Source organism: Pipistrellus hanaki (genome assembly GCF_964339955.1).
Source record: "Pipistrellus hanaki genome assembly, chromosome: 13".
Lineage (NCBI taxonomy): Eukaryota > Metazoa > Chordata > Mammalia > Chiroptera > Vespertilionidae > Pipistrellus > Pipistrellus hanaki.
The window spans coordinates 11,231,908-11,253,137 of record NC_140515.1 but is presented as its reverse complement, the minus strand read 5'-3'; positions in this window follow the sequence as shown (position 1 = coordinate 11,253,137).

Genomic DNA, 21,230 nt, shown 5'->3' with positions numbered 1-21,230 from the left:
GTTTCTACTATGACACTCTCTCTGCCCAGTCCTGTTCGACCTCCAGAGATGTTGACCCAGGGTACTCCCCAGTAAGTTTCCTGTACCCAATCTCCATTTCAGAGTCTGCTTCTGAAGTTTATGAAGCATTTTCTTATACAAATGTAAAAACCTCAAATTGTCAGAATTTCAAGCTGAAGTATAATAATAAAAATTATATAGTGCATTTTACAAAAGTCCTCACAGTTTTGAACTTAAATACACACACACACACACACACACACACACACACACACACACACAGTATTTCAGAGAGGAAGGGAGAGAGAGAAACAACAATGATGAGAGAGAATCATTGATTGGCTGCCTCCTTTATGCCTCACACTGGGGATCAAGCCCACAACCCAGGCATGTGCCCTGACCAGAATCGAACTGTGACCTCCTGATTCATAAGTCTATGCTCAACCACTGAGTCACTCTGGTCAGGCTCAGAGTTGAACTTTTCATATATATTTCTATGCTAGGAACTACAGGGAGCCAACCTGCCTTTTTATGGAAGTTTTTGGCATACAAATCCTATGTTAAAAGTACAACATGCATGTGGGTTTAGAAAGCATTATTTTAAGACTGATTAAGCTGAATGACCTTCTGAGAAATATACCCATGGAGACCTATCTCTCTAAAGGGGCAGACAAAGCTCCCTGGTGAGACGTGTGTTCCCTGAGGCCATTTGCAAGTTTAGCCTCTGTTTGCTCAGTCAGCTCTTCCTGTGTCCCAGGCCCTGACTAAGTGCTCCATGTGCTTCATCTCTGTAATCCTCCAGATCACATGTGAGCTGGACCATCCTTTATCTCCACGAGGGCAGTGGAAGAGCCCCAGCCAACCATAAGACAAGGTGGGCTCCAGTCACTGGGCCTCCGACAGGTACCTGGTGGGGCCTGAAGGGGACTCAGCAGGCTCGTGGGAATGTTGTCCAGTGCCCACTGTTCTGCAAGAATTACAACGATCATCAGTGCAGTTAATGTGGCTGTGAGTGTGAGAACTGGTATTCAACAGACCAGCAACTTTGCACCTTCATTTTTTCCATGAGCAACAGTGATAGACAAATTAAATTTTCTATGTCAAATTAACTGTTTGACAGAAACAAGATGATCCTATGCTAGTAGGAAGAAAAAAGGGGACATGCTATCAGAAAGAAGACAGAGTTGAAAGACATTTTAAAATCGAGGGCAGGCTGTCTGCTGCCGCCTTTTCTTTCTGAGGACAGGATCGATGATTGTGCTGCTACCGTGCAAGGGAGAAGGCGATCATTTCCACCTCCTACGGAGCCACCGGGGCCTCTGCTCCCTGCCCCTGGAGCAGTGTTCACTTGACAATGCTCTCCCCCCTCACCCCAGGAGAGGTTCCTGGTCCGAGGATGTAGGTCTTGTCCATCCATCCACCCGAGTGGGGAAACCCCACAGGAGCCGAGAGCACTTTCTCAGCTGCGTGTCACAGTGATTGGTGGGGTTCATGTCAGAGCTCTGTAAAAAACACAGTGTTTCATTTCTATCTTCGGGAGTGCGGGTTCACTGGGAACATTTATAATGAAAGCTGTTGTTCATAAGCAGGCTGGGGAAGAGGAATGCAACTCCAAATGGGAAATATGCTGAGAACCTACCCACATAAATTTAACTAATATTACTAGCTTGGTGGATAGATCTTTGTTCCCAGCCTGGGTGAGAAAGAGCAGTGTCTCAGAGCCTGAGTTATCGGGAGAGGAACGTTGGTTTATAAGACAGACTTCAAATGTGAATGCAATGCAGAATTCCCATAGATTCTGTTCTGAGATGAAAAGGTTGTTGTGACAGCCTCTGAGTGGGCGCTGCATGATGGGGTGGCCTGGTTGCGAGGTCTGCCCTTCACAAGAGAGCAAGAATGAGAGCATCTCAAGAATGATTTTCCAGGAACCTCTGTGTGCATTTAAAATTAGCATAGTTAGCTGCACAGCTTTGTCTGTACCTAACACACACACACACACACACACACACACACACACACACACGCGGACAGAACCTTCTAGTGTTCTGGAAATGGCCTAAATCCTCATTAATTCATTCATTCTTTTATTCAAAACACAATTTTTGAGCAACTACTGTGCTCTAGGTTCTATGCACCTATAACATAAAAAAGAAGGCACAATTGTTTGTCTTAAAATGCTCACATACTTGAGAATCATCAAGTTAAATAAAGTGGGTTCTCTTTGTCCTTTCTGGACAATAGATATTTCTTCACACTTGATTATTTCTCATGACAGTTGCAGTGGAGAATGGAAAGGGATTTTCAAAGGATGGAGAGAGGAGGGAAAGAAGAGAGAGGAGAGAAAAATAAAACACAGACATCAGAGGCGATGTTATCTCAGCTGCTTCCGTGAAGCCGGATCTTGATCCAGAGTTGAGCTTAGAAGTGATCAGCTCTATGACCTCTTGGCTCTTTGTTTCGCCTTCCCTGCTCCCAATCCTCTTCGTTGGGGTAATTTCCAAAAGTCAATGACTATGTGCAAGCCTTTCTCAAACACTGTATTGGGGAGAATCTAGCTTAAGGTAAGTACAGTTCAGACAAGCTTGGCTGAGTCTGGGCTCCCATTCACTGAACCTGGCTGATTCTAACACACATGGCTATGATCCCAACTAGCTGTACGTGTAAGGCCAAGTCCAGCCTCCTCTGAAGGAAGTTATAATTTTGTTTTATTTCATTATTCAGCACAGGGCAGTGGCCAAAGTTCTGGAGTGGAAAATAAGTAGATTAAAAAAAATGTTTACCAAAACCGGTTTGGCTCAATGGATAGAGCGTTGGCTTGGGGACTGAAAAATCCCGGGTTCAATTCCAGTCAAGGGCATGTACCTTGGCTGCGGGCATATCCCCAGTGGGGTGGGGGGGGGGTGCAAGAGGCAGCTGATCGATGACTCTCTCTCATCGATGGTTCTAACTCTCTATCTCTCTCCCTTCCTATCTGTACAAAATCAATAAAATATATATAAAAAATGTTTGACACCATATGTCATTAGGGAAATGCAAATTAAAACTCCAATTAGGTGCCACTAGGCATCAGTTAGAGAATGACCAAAACTGAACAACATTCTGACAATGCCAAGTGCTGGTAAGGATGCAGAGCCATTGCAATTCCTAGATGCTGCTAATGAGAATGCAGAATGGTGACTCTGCTGTCAAAAGCCGCTAGAGCTTCTTATACAGTTAAATGTATGTTTACCATATAACCCAACAGTTCACTCACCCACCTACCCTTTCATTGATGAATGGATAAAAAAAAACTGTGGTACAGCCAATATGTAAAATACCACTCAGCAATAAAAAAGAAGGAAATGATACGCTAAGCAACATAGAAGACTGTGAAGTGAATTGCACTAAGTGAAATAAGCCTGGCTCAAAGGCTCCCTTCTGGATGGTTCCATTTCTATGATATTATTACAAAGGCAAACAATAGAGACAAACAGATTTGTTCTTTTCTGTGGTTGAAGCTGGGGGAAGGATTGATGGCGAAAGAGAATGGTGGCACTTCTAGATGCTTGAACTGTTTTCTATGTTGGTTATAGTGGTGGCTACAGCACTATATTGGCTTGTTAAAACCTCCTGAAATTTACAATAAGAATGATTCCATTTTACTCTATGTAAAATATACATCAATAAACCAAACTTAAATTAAAAAGTAGGTAGAAACCATCAGAAACATTCTTGAGGGTTTCATCTATTTTTATCTAAAGATACAGTTAATTCTTTTTAGAATAATGTGATATAGAAGTTTAATTTCTTGTAGAATTATTAATATAGAGTTCAGTGTTAATCATAGCCAAAAACACATCCAGTGGAGACCAATAAATATCACTCATATTGAATAGAAATAATAAAAGGAGTAACTATGTGGATAAATTATATGAAGACCTCAAGTTGAGAAGGATAGATAATGTAAATATAAATACAAATATAAATGTGTCTTTGTGTATACTGACGACACCATTCTGTCATCAGTACTAGCAGTACTAAAACCCTCTATTTATGGAGCATAAAAGTCAATATCATATTCTAGAGAGAACAAAATGAATGTGATTGATAGAACAATCCTCAAGGAAACAAACAGAAGTATTTAGCAGGACTCAACATATAAATTAAAAGAAGCCTTCAGCCATATACTAGTAGCCATACTGTGTTCCAATTAAACAGAACACATTCCCTAAATTAACTGAATAGAAAATTAAACAACATTACAAACATACAGACACTCAACACACATTTCAGTAATAGGTTGTAGGAACCCACAGCTGCAGGAATAATCACTCACAGATGAAGAGTGATATAAAACAGCATTCCTGGAAGTAAAAGTATGTCTTTCCACTTGTAGAACACACTGTATACTGTTTCTATCCTTTTAAATGAATTGAGGTTTGTTATGTGGCCTCACATATGGTCTATGCCAGGAGTAAGTCCTCTTTTTTTTTCTGGCTTCTTTCATTCAGCACATGTTTTGTTTGGGATTCCCCCATGTTGTTGCATTCATCCCTAGTTCCATGTTTTATGCTGAATAATTTCCATTTTATAGTCACAGTTTGTTTATCCATTATCTGGTTGATGGATAGTTGATTTATATCCAATTACTGAATATTATAAATAAATCTGATCTAGGCATCTGCATACAAGCTTTTGTGTAAAAAAATATATATGTAAATTTTTATTTCTCTTGGAGAAATGCACAAAGGATTCATGGGTCATAGGGTAAGTGAATATTGAACTTTATGAGATGCTTCCAAACTCTTCACTCCAGGTTCCTGTGTCTTGTGCATTCCCACTAGTGACCATAGGAGATCCCAGCGGCTCAAAATTCTCACCAACACTTGATCTTATTAGTCACTGTAATACACCTGTCCCAGTGGATGTCACAGTATCCAAATGTGACTGTAATTTGCACTTTCCAAATGAACAGTGATGTTGATTATTGTTTCATGTATTATCTGCTTTAGCATATCTTCTTTTGGTTAAGTGTTAAAAAAATTTAACACTTAATTTTTTAAATTCTATTTTTCATATTCTTTTTTACTATTGACATTATCCAGGTTTCCCCCGTATTTCCTCCCTTTACCTCCCTCCTTCCAGCCCCTGCCCCACCCCAGGCCTTCACCACACTATTGTCTGTGTCCAGTGGTAATTCATATACATATGCAAGTTCCATGCCTCTTGGCCTATTTGTCAGTTTATTATGTTCATTAGATTCCACTTACAAGTGAGATCATATGGTATTTGACTTTCTATGACTGGCTCATTTCACTCAGCATTAACATTATCCAGGTCCATCCATGCTGTCACAAAGGGTAAGAAATCCTTCATGTTTACAGTTTAGACGTCTAAATGTCCCACAGCTTCCTTATCTGCTCATCTGCTGGTGGGCACTTGGGCTGTTTCCAGATCCTAGTTACTGTAAATTATGCTGCTATGAACATAGCTGTGCATATGTTCTTTCTGGTTGGTGTTTTGGGTTTCTTGGGCTATATTCCTAAAAGTGGGATCACTGGGTTAAATGGTAGTTTCATTTTTAATTTTTTTGTGGAAACTCCAGCTGTTTTCCATAGTGGCTGCACCAGTCTGCATTCCCAACAGCAGTACATGAGGGTTCCTTTTTCTCCACATCCTCGCCAGCACTATTTTTTATATTTTTATGAACTAGAGGCCTGGTGCACAAAATTCTTGCGCTCAAGGGAGGGGGAGATCCCTTCAACCTGGCCTGCACCCTCTTGCTGTCTGGGAGCCCTCAGGGGATGTCTGACTGATGGCCTAGGCTCACTCCCCATGGAGAGTGGGCCTAAGTCGTTAGTCAGACATCCTGAGCACTGCAACAGAGGCAGGAGAGGTTCCCACCACCACTGCTGTGCTCGCCAGCTGAGCCCAGCTTCTGGCTGATTAGTGCTCCCCCTGTGGGAGCACACTGACTATCTGCAGGCAAATCCTGCACTGAGTGTCTTCCCCCTGGTGGTCAGTGCACATCATAGTGAGCGGTTGAGCAGCCTTAGCATACCATTAGCATATTACACTTTGATTGGTTGAATGGATGACCGGACACTTAGCATATTAGGCTTTTATTATATAGGATTATAAAAAGGTTTTTATATCCTAGATAAAAAATATTCTACATTATGATTGTGGTAGTTACACTACTATGTATATTTATTAAAACTTATTATTTGTCATTTAAAATGAAAGATTTTTTTAATGTGTGTAAATTACAGTACTGACTTTTAAAAGGAAATGTAAAAAAATTATCAAGAGATATAACATTTTGCTGGGCCATGATTCTTCTGGATAGACTATCAATGCTGAGTGATGGCACAGACATTTTAGTAGCCTTGGCAAACACTAAATGCTTTATCTTTTTCTTTAAAAGTAGACTTTATATATCATTGCAAAGTTTTCCTTCATCAGGTGGGAGATTTTATATTGACACATTTGGTCAGAAATGGGCCCCAAAATACAAATCTATTTTTGGATCAAGACTCCTAGTTATATAATGGAATCTCTTGAGCGTAAATTACATCTGTGTGCACGGGGTTTCTTCCTCAGGTTAGTTCTGCGGGAGCAGAAACTCTCCTTGCATTCGTCTTTCTGTGTTCTCTCATTACAGCCTGCTTTCTCAAAGGCCTTGTTTCCAACCTGACAAAATTAGTTCTTTAAAAAAACGAGAGAGAAGGAAATGTAACACAGATTTAGTGTAAGTTTTTCCTGGAGGGATAATCTCACCGCAGCAAGACTGGCTGCCCCGTGAACAAGCCTTTTAAAAAGCAATTCAGAAAGTGATTACAATGTGGAGATGGGGACACAACCTCCAAGTCACACGGCGACCCTCGCTTACTCCTATGCTCCAGCAAGAGTTAGAGAGAGAGCAGGACGGGCTCAGAGTTCCACGGTCTGGCGTCAGGGCCCACGTGCAGAGCTGGGCTTGTGATTCTCATCAGGCAAGTGCGTGTGGCCTCTCTGACTCTGACCACTGGTCCTCACTCTGCTCGGAGAGACCGAGGCCAACAGGCAAGGAGCCTGCTCCTGGCTCTGCGCCTCCCACTGGGACCAAAGCATCTGCTCACCGGATTCATCCCCAGTTTCACGGTGAGCCGGTCTGCATTTGCACCGGGGACTCAGAAAAGTAAAAAACAGACCATTTTCCGGAGAACGCACAAGAGGAGACAGCCCGGTGTCACAGGCGGTGATTTCACATGCTGAGAAGGCGACTCCCCATGCCGGAGGCCAGGCGGCGTGGCTCCCATCTTGGATCCACTTAATCACACCCATGTCTGAGCCTCAGTTTCTTCTCCATAGAATGAGGACGTTCCCAGCACCTGCCTGGCTGGCTCTGTGGGCTGAGATAGTAAATGTGGTGCCGAGAACAGTGGCGGGAGAGAGGCGTCATTACCCCCTGGCATGACGGGGCAGCGTGGGGTACTGTTCCATGACGTGGCCGCTGTCTGTCCATAAGCTGGAGCTGGGCCAGAGTGGAGGCAGCTTCCCGCACCCACCCCGGACTGTCCCACTGCGATGGATGTTCATGCCAACAGCTCAGCACCCCTCCCTGCCGCTGCGGCTCACTGGCTCCGGGAACAGGCTGTTGTCCTGACCTGGCCACGCGTGGATGGCACTTTCCTGCCCCTGGAAGCATCAGGTACTGCCCCTCCCCCCACCCCTCATCCTATATGAGTCTTTGGTGCCTACTGAGTGACACAGGAATGCATTTCGGCTTGCGGTCCCCCTCCCTTCCTCCCCCCCCCACCCCCCCGCCAGCGCTCCTTCCCCCCCTCACACACACACACACACACACACACACACACACACACACACACCTCATTTGTAAGTTTCCCAGACTGGCTTAGCCACCTCTTTCTTTGGTCTTTTCCTGCCTCACAGAAGCAGATTTTTAGTTTCAGAGCTTTTCCCTGGGTCCGTGTGCACACACAGGCAGGTGTCACCTGTTTACAGAGGGGGAAACTGAGGCCTGGGGAGAGCGAATGAATCACAGTCTGTCAGGGGCTGAGCCAGGACTAAGTTCCAGCTCCCCACTGCAGCATTCTGCCCTCTCTGCCTGACGTCCTTACTGCAGCATAAGGAACAGTGGGCTTGTCTCATTCATGGTCAGAAAAGCTACAACCAAGGACCCATTCACTCTGTGACTGTGCCCTCCAGGCACTGCAGGACATTGCTTAGGCGCTGAGAACCATCTGTAAGGAGTGCTAGTGGTAGCCAACATGGCCAAATAACCCATTTAGTGAGCTCAGCCAGCATTTCAAAAAAATAAAACAATAGAATAGAAAATACCAAAATGTATCAAACACGCACGGGTAATTATTATTTTGTGAAGTTTTGCTTCCTATATGCCCATATACACACGTATATATACCCATATACATGTGTGGTGAGCTACGATTTTCTGCCAGTCCCCCTACCGCCCATCCCCCACACATTTCTTTAGTGAGGATGATGCCTCCTTCCCCAGTACCCGCTGACCTTCCAGCTGGGAGGGAGGACTGTTCCATCTTGGAGGGCTGTGGTTGCCTGGTCAACGGCAAGCTGAGCGGGGCTCAGAGCAGTTACTGTTGGCTCCTTCCCTCTGCCATGAGCATCTCTCAGCCACTGCTCCTTTCATCCTAGACGACTGCTCCTTGGAGCCGGGAGGCAACCCCCTCCAGCCAGGAGGGGGGAGAGGCGTGGAGCAGCGGCGGGCCAGCCTACCAGTCCCACAGAGAAAGAAACCTTTGTTTTGAAGCCTCAGAGATTTGAGGTGTTTGTAACCATCGTGAAACCTGGCCAAGGATGACTCATAAAGATGTACATATGTAAGGGTTGATGAGATCAAATGCATTTCTTACTGGGGACGGTGGTCAAAACTTTAAAAAAATCACTTCATGAAATGACCGTTTAGGAACTTGATTCTTTAACAAGTGGTCGGCAAACTCAACAGAGCCAAATATCAACAGTACAACGACTGAAATTTCTTTGAGAGCCAATTTTTTTAAACTTAAACTTCTTCTAAAGCCACTTCTTCAAAATAGACTCACCAGGCCGTGGTATTTTGGGGACAAAGAGCTGCATGTAGCTCGTGAGCCGCAGTTTGCCAACCATGGGTTTAGCTCACTTAACACATTAGGTGTTTCCTTCGATTTCCCACTGATTTGTGTTTCACTTTTATTTTTGTCTTTTTAAAAAGTATGTTTTTATTGATTTCAGAGAGAGGAAGGGAGAGTGAGAGAGAGAGAAAAATATCAATGATGAGAGAGTATCATTGATTGGCTGCCTCTTGCACGCCCCCTACTGGGGATTGAGCCCACAACCCAGTCATATGTCCTGACCGGAATCAAAAGTGAACCCCTGGTTCATGGGTTGATGCTCCACCAATGGGCAACATGGGCTGGGCTTTGTCTTTTAAACAGACTCATTTTATCTCTTAAGACTTAGACCAGTGTTTCTCAAATTATTGCATTCACAGAACAATGTATGGATTTTCAGGCATGCACAGCACACATTAGTAAATTAAACGTGTAAGAATGCAACAGCATTTACTATTTAAAGATAGTAGATCATAACATACACTGACATCATAGGCTAAGTAAAACATGTATAGCGGTGTGCATAAAAATAAAATGAGCTGTGTGGCACAGGTGCCTCCCCCCTCAGCTTATTTTTATATCTTTTATTTCTATAGAACAATATCCGAGCCAAATATAGACCCAGATTATGGGAAAACTTCTTGTTGAAGACAGTTCGGTGCACATCTGATATGATGATAGCGACCACACTCAAATGCTGGAAGACTGACTATTCCACTGGAGGGTCACAGCACCTGGAATCCTAACCCGCCCTGGTTGTCCTTAGCTCTAGAAAGTAGTTTGCATTCACAGTTGCAGCTTTTGGATGGGTTTCTAAGCATGGCCAAGTCAGTGATTTCTTTCATAGATGAGTTGGGGGCGAGGGCGAGAAACACACCACACATTTGAAAAGAATTAAATTTGCAAAGACTGAGGTGTTGGTACCACTATTTCCTATTCCTAAGAAACCCTCTTGTCTTATCTTCAATAAGTAAAAATAACAATGTATCCTTGAGGCAATGGGTGTATTCATTCAAGATTCGGAATAAGTCACTGACATCTGGAACTGAAGCAAACCACCTAAAACCATAGAAATAGTCATCACGGGCATCGCCAGTGTAATGAACATGTGTCTAATCTCATTTCTCATTTAAAGTTCATCTAAGAACTTTTTCCTCAACAGCAGTGTGGAAAAGTCATTTTGTAATTGCACAGAATTCTGTGAAGAGTCAGAATCAAACACCCTGATTAATAATACATTTATGTATGTGGATATATATATATATATATATATATATATATATATTTAACTTTTTCTCAATATTAAATCCAGACCCGGAGACAGTGGAGCAGGTTGGAGGGGTGGTCAGGCACAGGCCCGGAATGCAGTCCTTCCCTGCTTCATGTGCAGCTGGTGCTTGCTCTGTGCTGATTACAATGTACATTTTCCATTCCTCCTCCCAGCTTTCCAATGACCATCAACCAAATAAATTATCTCTTCTGTGGAATGAGTGCTCATTGGTGAGCAGAACGGGAAATCACTGAGCACTTCTCTCTGTGCACTATGCACACACTGAGAGGCCTCAGCGTGTTCTCCGTTGTGATGCAAAGCACCTGCCAACTCAGAGGGCAGCCCTTCGCATTCCCCAGCGCATCCCACGTGCCTTAGGTAATGGCCATCAGTGTCCCTTGGCAAAGGAATTGTGCTGGAAGTTCACTCAATTCTCTCTCCAAGTCTGAGCCACCAACTCTGCTGCTCTCTGCCACGAGGGAGAGACTCCGTGTGATGTCTATGTCCTGGTCCTCTCTTCCCTGTCCTTTAAACACAATGCATCACATTCTGCATGGGAAATGTCATTGTGTTTCTTTTTTTGAGAAAACACAATTGGTGTACCAGCATACTACCTGAAAGCAATGAAAAGCATAAAATACATTATGGCATCATTGTTAAAAAATGGATAATACCGTAGGCATTTGGCCATCTATTGATCCAATAAAATCCAACTTTCAGATGTTCATCATTGTACTTTGTAGCCATGCCTGCTGCTTCGGCTGCCTCCGCCATCCCCTCCACCTGGAAGCAGACTTCTCCCAGCAAACACAGACCCTGTACTCAGTCCTTAGGCTGACAACTTCATCTAAAGCTGCTGTAAGTAAGAAAAAGTAAACAGTGTTACTTTTTCTATCACTGCTTTTAAGCCAGAAGTGTTTCTAGGCATTTCTTTATTTTAGTGAATTGATGGAATAGTGCAAACAAATATTAGTAAAAATGTACACTAAAGAAATATAAACAAGCACCAATGTCAGATCTTATTTTACCTGGGATGAAACAAAAGGTATTTACTTGGAAAAGCATGAGAATGCTATTCACTGGACCTTAACCACTGGTTGACCCCTAAGCATTGGGGTTGACTACGACTCCCATCTACCTCACCTTCTCCCATGGTCTTCAGAAAGTCACCCAGGGCACCTAACCCAGTACTAATATCACCTCCAAGTTGATATTAGTTACCGTTCTGCCCATTTGGAAAGCTGATAAATACTACTACCATAGATAAAGTTCCCCCTGTCAAAAGGGCCAGCTTTTCATGTGCTTTTTAATCATTTGTATGTTCTATAATCAATATTTTAATGTTATTAATGGCTATTCTGAATACTCTAATTGCTTATCTTTAAGAGGTAATTTTATAAAATGAAAGAACCTTAAGTGTCTACCTTTGCATGTCCCATGCTATAAAGTCCAAATGTCTTTGTTTTTAGAGAGAAGAAAAGAAAGAATCAGGCAAAGCTGCGATAAGTCTCACACAAAGACCCAAGGCCTGTGGCAAATCGCCACCATCCCAGCAGCAGTCCTTCTCACGCAGACCAACTGGTTTCATCTTTCTCGATGTTGAATAGAATGATGACTAGACCGATCGGCAATGTAGACTGAAATTTAGAATTTCCCATCAAACAGTCCCCCATGAAACACTGTCACGTGTGTTATTTTAATCTGCCAGTAAAATTTGACACGGTAACATTTTTGGTATTTATATAGCTACCTGGCTCAGTCAATAATGTGTAATTTAAATTACTTATCATTACAAAAGTACAATTGGTAGCGGTTAAGATATAAGCTTTGAAGGCAGATTGAAGTAGGTTAAAACCCTGGGTTTTCACAAATGGTCTGATCTTGATCCAGTAACCCATTCCAGCTGCATAAGGGTAAGAGCAATAACCACTAAGGTCATAATGTTATCTCCAACCTTTAATATAAGCATTGCCTGGAACATGGTAGGCACCTAATAAGTATTCATTGACTGAAATGATAAATGTAGTAATGAAGATAGTCAAGTATTTTAGCTCCTGGTCCAGCTAGATGTGAGAATGGAAGTAGATTAAGCATGTAAATGTTAAGCACTGATCTGAAAATAAACATTACTAATTAGTTATTATGAGGGTGACCATATCATTCATCATACAGGTCCGGGTGCTTTGAGAGCGATAGGGGTGCTGTTACCTACACAGGGACAAAGGGGTAAACAGGACTATCCTGGTCCGAATGAGGTATAAACTCACCCAGCTGTAGCTGCTACTATCATGCCTTATAGAAAAACAAGAGTGGAGAAAAATCCATAATTATAGGTCTTTTTTGAAAACACTTGTAGTGGATGAAATAGAGCCACACAGCTGTGTCTAATCTAAGAATTTCTGTCTACTTGCTTGGGGCATTAGAGAGAAGGAACAGTTGAAATATAACTTTTCCGGGATTCAAGTGTTCACATTTGTTTTAGGTTTCTTCTCTTTTTAAAATCCTAATAGTATGATTTAATTATTTTTAGAATGAGAGGAAGGGAGAGGGAAACATCGATGTGAGAAACATTGATTGGTTGCCTCCTGTGCTCACCAAGACTGGGGATCGAACCTGCAACCTTTTGGTGCACAGGACGACGCTCCAATTGACTGAGCCACCTGACCACGGCTGTTTAATTGTCTTTAATTGACCAAATCTAATTATTGTAGATTAGACATCTATTTCCAGACTTTTCATCCAATCTCTCCATGACTGTTTTATACCTTCATCCTTCATGTACAGATTCCTGGCCCTGGCTTCTCTAAACAGAAAATCTCACTTTTTAATTAGTAACAACTTGTAAATCTACCTAGGCTTCTCAGCTAGCATCTGGTCCTCTCTGGGCTCTCTCTGTGTTATCATGCCTCTCCTCTCCATGGTTTTCCTCACAGCTCTCTGGGATTCCTCCATCAATAGCTCACTTCCATTTTACTTGCATCTTCAATAGGTCCACCTTGTCAAGATCCACAAGTTCAGATTTTATGCTCCAGAATCACACTTTAGGTTTGCATTTTGTCTTTTTGATGTATTTTTCTGTGTGATCATGAGAAAACTGCTTAACATCATTGAGCCTGTTTTATTTATTTCATAGGTAAAATGGTATGAGTGATACCTACGTCCATGGAGGATTAAATGAGATCATGCATAGGAAATGTGAAGGTCCCCTGGTCGAGATGCCCCTCAGATGTGATCCCAGGCACTCCGCTGATCTAAACAAACAACAACTGCAGGTGGAACATGAAAAGAGAAACATGTAAGATATGTTGTGGCTCAAAAGCAAGAGAAGCAAATCTCATCAAGTATACATATGATATTGTGATTCTGAATTTGGTCATGTGACTTGCTTTGGCCAATGGGATGTTAGCAGTTGTGATGCAAAGAGATACCTAAACGTGCATGTTTTTGGTTTTGCTCCTGCTCTCTGTGATCCCTAGGGGAACACGCTAGCATGCTAAAGGATGAGACATGTGGAACAGAGTCCAGTGGCCCAGGTGGCCCAGCCAACGTCAGCCCAGATCAGCCTTTAGCCAGCTGGTCTGCAGTCATGGGAAGAGCCAAACCAGTGAGAGCCCAGCCTGCATCACTGATTCAGACTCAGGGGAAAAGAAGTGCTCTTGTTTCACACCACTGAGCCTTGAGATGATTTGCTGCACATACAGCATTCTGTGGCAAATGAGTGGACACACCCTCTCTCAGTTTCCTTTGCTCTCTCAGCTCCCGCACATCAGACATGTCTCTTTAAGAGAATGGGCCATGTGCCCAGGACTCTCACACATGCCATTTCCCTTGTCCCTTAGCTTAGCTCATTCTTGAGTCCATTTGTTCAGCAGTTCTCAGCCAAAAAGGGTCTTCCTTAGGCAAGGCTTTACTTCCATCCCTGGCAAATCAAGTTTCTTTACACAGTCACGTGACTTGATATTGGAGCACTTTTTAAAAATTATTTTGTTTTCAATTACAGTTGACATACAACATTATATTTTGAGATACTGAGTTTCAGGAGTATACTCCAGTGATTAGATGTTATATAACTTGCTAAGTGATCATCCTGATAAATTTCATAGCCATTTAACACCATACATAGTTATTATAATATTATTGACTATATTCCCTATGCTGTACTTTAGACCCCATGACCACACTATAACTACTAATATGTACTTCTAAATACACTTACCTTTTTAAAATTATATTATATATATATATATATATATTATTGATTTCAGAGAGGGAGAGAGAAACATCAATGACTGATGAGAGAAAATCATTGATTGGTTGCCTTCTGCACACCCCCTACTGGGTATCAAGCCTGCAACTTAGGCATGTGCCCTGACCAGGAATAGAATTATGATCTCCTGGTTCATAGGTCAATGCTCAATGACTGAGCCATTCTAGCTGGGCTCCATTTACCATTTTAATGACATCTTTGCTAATAAATATACTCTGATTTCTGTGATATTGGCTTTAACTCTGTCTCCTACACCAGATTTCAAAGTTCAAGAGTTCTCAGACACAGCTGTTCTCCAGGCCTTCACTGTGCCTGATGCAGTGGCAGAAGCCTCACTTAGTACAGCCCAGGGTCTGTGGGATAAAGAAGCTGTAGCAGATGCATCTCTCCTCCATCTTCTGTGGGTGATGGCAGTTAACAGCTATTATCTGTCCTTCTCCAGAGGCATGCCCTTGACCGAGGAGCTGCCTTAGGCAGTTACCTGTGAGTTACCACGCCGCCCTCTCTCCCAGGGGAGCCTGGAACCTGTGACTGACGCAGGTGCTGAAGAGCCCTGCTGCCTCCTGGGTGCACCAACCTCCGTGGTGCAGTGTATGTTTTAGGGCTCCGGGGGTGAGCTTAAGGCAGACTGCTCCGGAAAGCACATCTCTGTCTAGTCCTCCCCTGACACTGTCATTCTCCCAGCACCCTGTGCTTCCCCTGAGAATGTGACCTCAATAAGTCACATGAATAAGAACCATGGTGTCAGGCTCTGCTGCCAACCAAACCCCGCCGAAGACATGAGTTCAACTTGAGCATTTCCTTCTCATCCAAGAAGTAAACCCAGAGTAGAACCTGGAATACCATTCATTTGACCAAATCTTCGCATAAAGGAAATAAGAGCTCACTTTTCTCAAAGGATCCAGAAACTCACAGACATCTAATAATTTCAGGGTTGATTAGAGCATCCATGTTCATTAACACTAACTCCTTCAATTGTAGGCTTTTTTAGTGAATGAATGAAATGTAGGAGCAGATAGCCAAGTTTTATTGGTTCCTGGACATGCGTGTGCTCATAACTGCAATACTAATATATATAATAATACACTTCTTAACAGGCTGTCTGTGTAGAGAGCATGCTTGATATCTGACTATCAGGATTTTTATCTCATCTCTGTATGTGGGTTGCTGCTTTCAGAAGATAATCAAAGAAGAGGTGATGGGGCCACTACTAGTAAAATGCTCATACTATCATGTTAAGAGAAAAGTGATACACAGGTACACATAGTTCAATCCTAAATAGTAAAACAAATCTCTCCATCTAGGCATTGAAAAATGAATGAGAGGAAGCATACCAAGTCATGATAAGTAGCAGTGAAATTATTAGAGAGTTTAATTTCCTTTTGAAAACATTTTTAAATTTCAACACATACCTAAAAACATAACTATATATTTTTTAATTAAAAAAAAGAATAACAACAAAAAGATGATAGGGAACAGTGGTATCCCCCCCCCCTCCCACCCCATTTAAATAAATTCAGTTCAAATGTTTCAAAAGGGGATCTCCCATTCCTGGGAAGATAGAGAAGATGAGGGTTCCTCTTTTCCTCCCACGCAGTAGAGCTGAAGATCTTGCACGTGACGTATTCAGCACGCTAACTCTGAAAGGTGAAGACGGCTGGCCTCCCAGGGACGAGGAACAAGGAGCAGCAAGGAGTGAGTGCCTGGGTTTTCTTTCTGCCCCTGCTCCAGACTTGGAGCTGCGGAAGCTGGCCACCTGGCGACACAGTGACACAGACAAGAAATGCTGCAACCAAAGCCTGCTCCCTCTAGCCAAAAGCCGAGAGAAGGGGCAGCCTGGCAGGACAGAACACACTCAGACATCACTCCTCCGCTGCCAGCCCTCCTGTCCGGCCCAAAATGGCCAGCTATGGGAACTGCAGCTCGCCCAGGAAGAGGCTGAGTTGAACAGAGAAATGTTTAAGATACTAGAATGTTCAGCATGTAAAATATAACTTTAAAAATATATATATATATATATATATATATATATATATATATATATATATATATATATATTATAGAGAGAGAGAGGAAGGGAGAGGAGCAGAGAGCTAGAAACATTGATGAGAGAGAAACATTGATCAGCTGCCTCCTGCCCACCCCCTACCTGGGATGTGCCCACAACCAATGTACATGCCCTTGACTGGAATCGAACCTGGGACCCTTCAGTCCGCAGACCGACGCTCTATCCACTGAGCCAAACCAGTTTCAGAAAAATATGACATTTTGTGCACTTGCCATGTGTGAGAAATACTTACATCCATGGGTCAGCACCGTGTTTCCACTCTAACACGCATGACTGAGCCCTGGATACGGTCTTGGGAGTTTTCATTGCAATCCTACCAAGCATACAAGCAATCAGCACATTTGAGGTAATTTAACTATTTCATTCTGATTCAAAGTCATTTTCATTTAACTAGGTGTTGGTCAAAGGTGCTTATATCATCCATCGCTTACAGAAGTTTGGATCTTTTTCTCCCAACTCATTAAATTAAGAGGAGGCAGAGTTGACATTCTTCTTGGAAGGACCATAGCCAATTCAAGAAAGCCTGGTCTTCCCAGCATAGCTGCAGGGGTTTGCCATTTCTGTGGTGATTTTAGTTTCTGGATTTCATGACTCCTTCTCATCTAGCTTCTGACCCCCTCGGAGGGTTTCTGGGACCCCGCTCATCCATGCGACAGTCTCAGCACTTGGTCACGGCTTACCTAGGAGTGACTTCCTTAAACTTCCATTTAATTTATTAGATCACAGAAGCATTTGGGACGGCTTGCCATAAAAAACAAAATGGAATCTATTAAATTTGTGCAGTTGAGATATTTAAAGGAATTTCATCCATTTCAAATAGATGGAAACATGATCAAAAGCCACTTGAAAGTGATTTGTTAAATTGGATGGGTTTATAAACAGAATGAGATTTATCAGTTTAAAAAGCAGGCTTCAAAATGTATACCTTAGTAATTATTAACTAGTGAACCAATTTAAACCTCTGAGAAATCTTCCCCAATGACATGATGATGCCTCTGGGAATTCCTTGCCAGGTTTTCCTAGTGCTTCCTTCCCACCTGCTCCAGGTCCTGCTGGGTCAGACAGCGCATGCCCACCGGAGCAGCCACCCTGGAGGAGAAGGCCTGTCTTTACTTCCTGTTTCCTCCCGCAGCTGCCAGGCTGCTGGAGAAGAGCAGCTGCCAGAGAGACATGTGTTTGCCTGAAACTGAATTAGCCACATTTTTCAAGCTCCATTTTAAAAAGCTGTATGCTGGGACAGTGGCTCTGAAGAGGTTCTATGTCCGTGGCACACTGTCAAGTACTACCGTGTTTCCCCGAAAATAAGACATCCTCCGAAAATAAGACCTAGTGCATGGAAAGATAAGATATCCCCTGAAAATAAGACCTAGCGCAACTTTGGGAGAAAAAATTAATATAAGACACTGTCTTATTTTGGGGAAAACAGGGTAGAGTCTTAGTATCTTGCAAAGCACAAAGTCTCAGAAGGACTGGATTTCATCAGCCGCGTTTGCAGGCTATGCGGTGACGGCTCAGCAGCGTGGCCCGTCCGGCACCTGTGGTTGGGGGTGGGCTGCCCTGCCGGGAGTGGAGCATTTGCAGGAGCACAGTTCTGTGCGGCTGTCCTCATCTGCGCTTCTTCCTAAACAGCAAGTTTGACATCCCCAATCCCCCCTGCAAAAAAAAAACCCCATCTCAACAGTGAGCTGCAGACTGTTTGACATTCATCCCTAGAACACAGTGTGGTGTAATTTCAAATATGAGAATTTTAGCCATCACACTTCAGTGGATTAAGGGAGTCCAAATAACATGAAACACAACTCACGCTGTAGAAAAAAAATATTTCTATGTGTTGAATAAAGCTGGGTGGGGCCATATCTATGAAATACATACCAGTTGAGAATCACTAACAGTTTCAACCCCAGACCTAAGACTAAAAATAGCGTTTACTCTGTAACACTACAATGTAAGCTGATTTAGGAGATTTTTAAATGTTTAAATAGATTGCTTTGAAATCAGACTTTTACTTGGGTCTGTTTTGACCATATTTTCTTTTCTTTTTATAGTTTAATATTCTCCCCAAATAGAATATTATTTGTAAGAGCATATATGTGTTGTCAGTCTTATAGATGATTTGCACTACAAATTAATTCAAGAGCCCTAAGGACGAAGGAACCCTGGCTGGTGCTCAGTGGTTAGATAAATTCATATATCAATGAATTTATATCTTTCTTAGTTGAATGCACTGATCTACTAAGGACACTATTTCACTGATGTTACTAGATTGCCTCCTCCTGCTGTAACAAGAGTCTCCAGCCTTCGCCCTCCTGCCTGTCCTACGTGGGGTGGCTTTGTATGTTGGGGAAGCAGTGACTTAATGGGAGGCACCTGGGACTCAGTCCCTGGGAAAGGCCCTGCTGGGGGCGCCATGCGCGTTGGTGGGCACGTTCCATTGTAGTCGGACAGTTTATCCAATGGCGGAGGCGAGCTTTCAGCTCTAAAAGGTGCTTCCTCAGGTCGTGGCCACCGAGGTGAGTCACCTAGCTTGCCACACGCCTCTGTCCAGCATCCTGTCAGATTACCCACAACCCTCTTGGATTCAGGTTCTTGGAGGTTTAAGACAAAGAGCAACGCTCTGGCCTAGGGAGGTCAGTTTCAGACCTGAGCAGCCAGCTGCAGGTGTGTGTTCCTGCCATGTCTGGCCTTTCCTGAGACAGCGTCCTCCTCTGTGCAACAGGAGTGACAGATGCAGAGCTGCTCTGGGGCGGGTGGCGTGAACTCTGCGCTCCTGTGCAGTGAAGGGATGAGGCCACGCCCCTCTGTCTGGACCAGGGCTGCAAGGCCCGAAGGCAGCTCCCAGCGGCACGGGGCCATCCGTTCATTGAAATGCAACAGACCAAAATCTGTCCTCAGCTCTCAACTGTCTCCATGGCTAGCGGGCACGTGGTGGACATACCATTGGCATCAGCACAGAAAGTGCCGGAGTGGAGGAACCACACTGCCCACGTCCGCCTTTACCCCCAACGGTGCCTTCAGCAGAACACTCCCATCTCGCTGCTGCGTCCCGGCGGCCAGGGAGTGGTGCCTGAGCAGCAACGAGGTGGGACAGGTACACTGATATCACCCTTTCTTTCTTTCTTTCTTTCTTTCTTTCTTTCTTTCTTTCTTTCTTTCTCTCTCATTCTTTTTCTTTCTTTCTTTCTTTCTTTCTTTCTTTCTTTCTTTCTTTCTTTCTTTCTCTTTCTCTTTCTTCCTTCCTTCCTTCCTTCCTTCCTTCCTTCCTTCCTTCCTTCCTTCCTTTTCTTTCTTTCTTTCTCTTCTAATTATTTTACTTTATTTTTTCATTGTTTAAAGTATTACATATAGTAGTACATCTATCTCCTTTTTTCCCCATTGACATTCCCCCAGCCTCCTCTACCTCCTGTCCCATGCTCTCATGCCACCCCCCTAGTGTCTTGTGTCCATTGGTTGTGCTTATGTGCATGCATACACGTCTTTCAGTTGATCTCTTTCCCCCCTCCCCAACACTCTACAGATCAACTGACAGTCTGTTCGATGCTTCACTGCCTCTGTATCTATCTTTTTGTTCATCAGGTTATAATGCTCTTTATTTTCCATGAATGAGTGAGATCGTGTGGTATTTTTCTTTCATTGCCTGGCTTATTTCACTTAACATAATGCTCTCACAGATCCAAATCAACCAAGACAAGTGTTGGTGAGGATGCGGAGAAAAAGGAACCCTCGTGCACTGCTGGTGGGAATGCAGACTGGTGCAACCACTGTGGAGAACAGTATGGAGTTTCCTCAAAAAACTAAAAATGGAACTCCTATTTGACCCAGTGATCCCACTGCTAGAAATATATCCCAAGAAATGAGAAAACAGGAACACCAATCAGAAAGGATATATGCACCCCTGTGTTCATAGCAGCACAATTTACAATAGCTAAGATTTGGAAACAGCTTAAGTGCCCATCAGCAGATGAGTGGATTAGAAACCTGTGGTACATCTTTGCTTTCTTATCGCCTTCCCAGGACCCCAGATGAAACTGTGCACTGCGCAGTCTCTAGTCAAGACCACTGTGAGGAGACTGGAGAGGCCAGGGCTGTGGGAGCTCCGTGTTCACAGCCATGACTTGGTGTTATTCCAATGCACATACAACTGATAGGACAAGCATGGCCCCAGAAGCACACCACTATGGTCAGGCAGGTCTGTGATGGTGGCAAGATACACATCAGCATATGGAATGGATTCTCATTGGCAAGTGGCCTATTGTAGTATAGAATGTCCCTACAGGGTTTAGCATAAAAAGATCAATGATCATACTTCCTACTCATTCATTTCTTTCACTTGAATGCTTAAATCTGTTTTGCAGGTTTGGAAACAGTAATTTGTTGCTGCCATTTGAGAGGGAGTATTGTATTTTATTAAATTGGTCTAGGGAGGGTTTGGCAAACGTCTTCTGTAAAGAACCAAACAGTAACTCTTTTAGAGCCACAGGCCTCTGTCACAGCTACGTCCTCCGCTGAGGAAGGTGA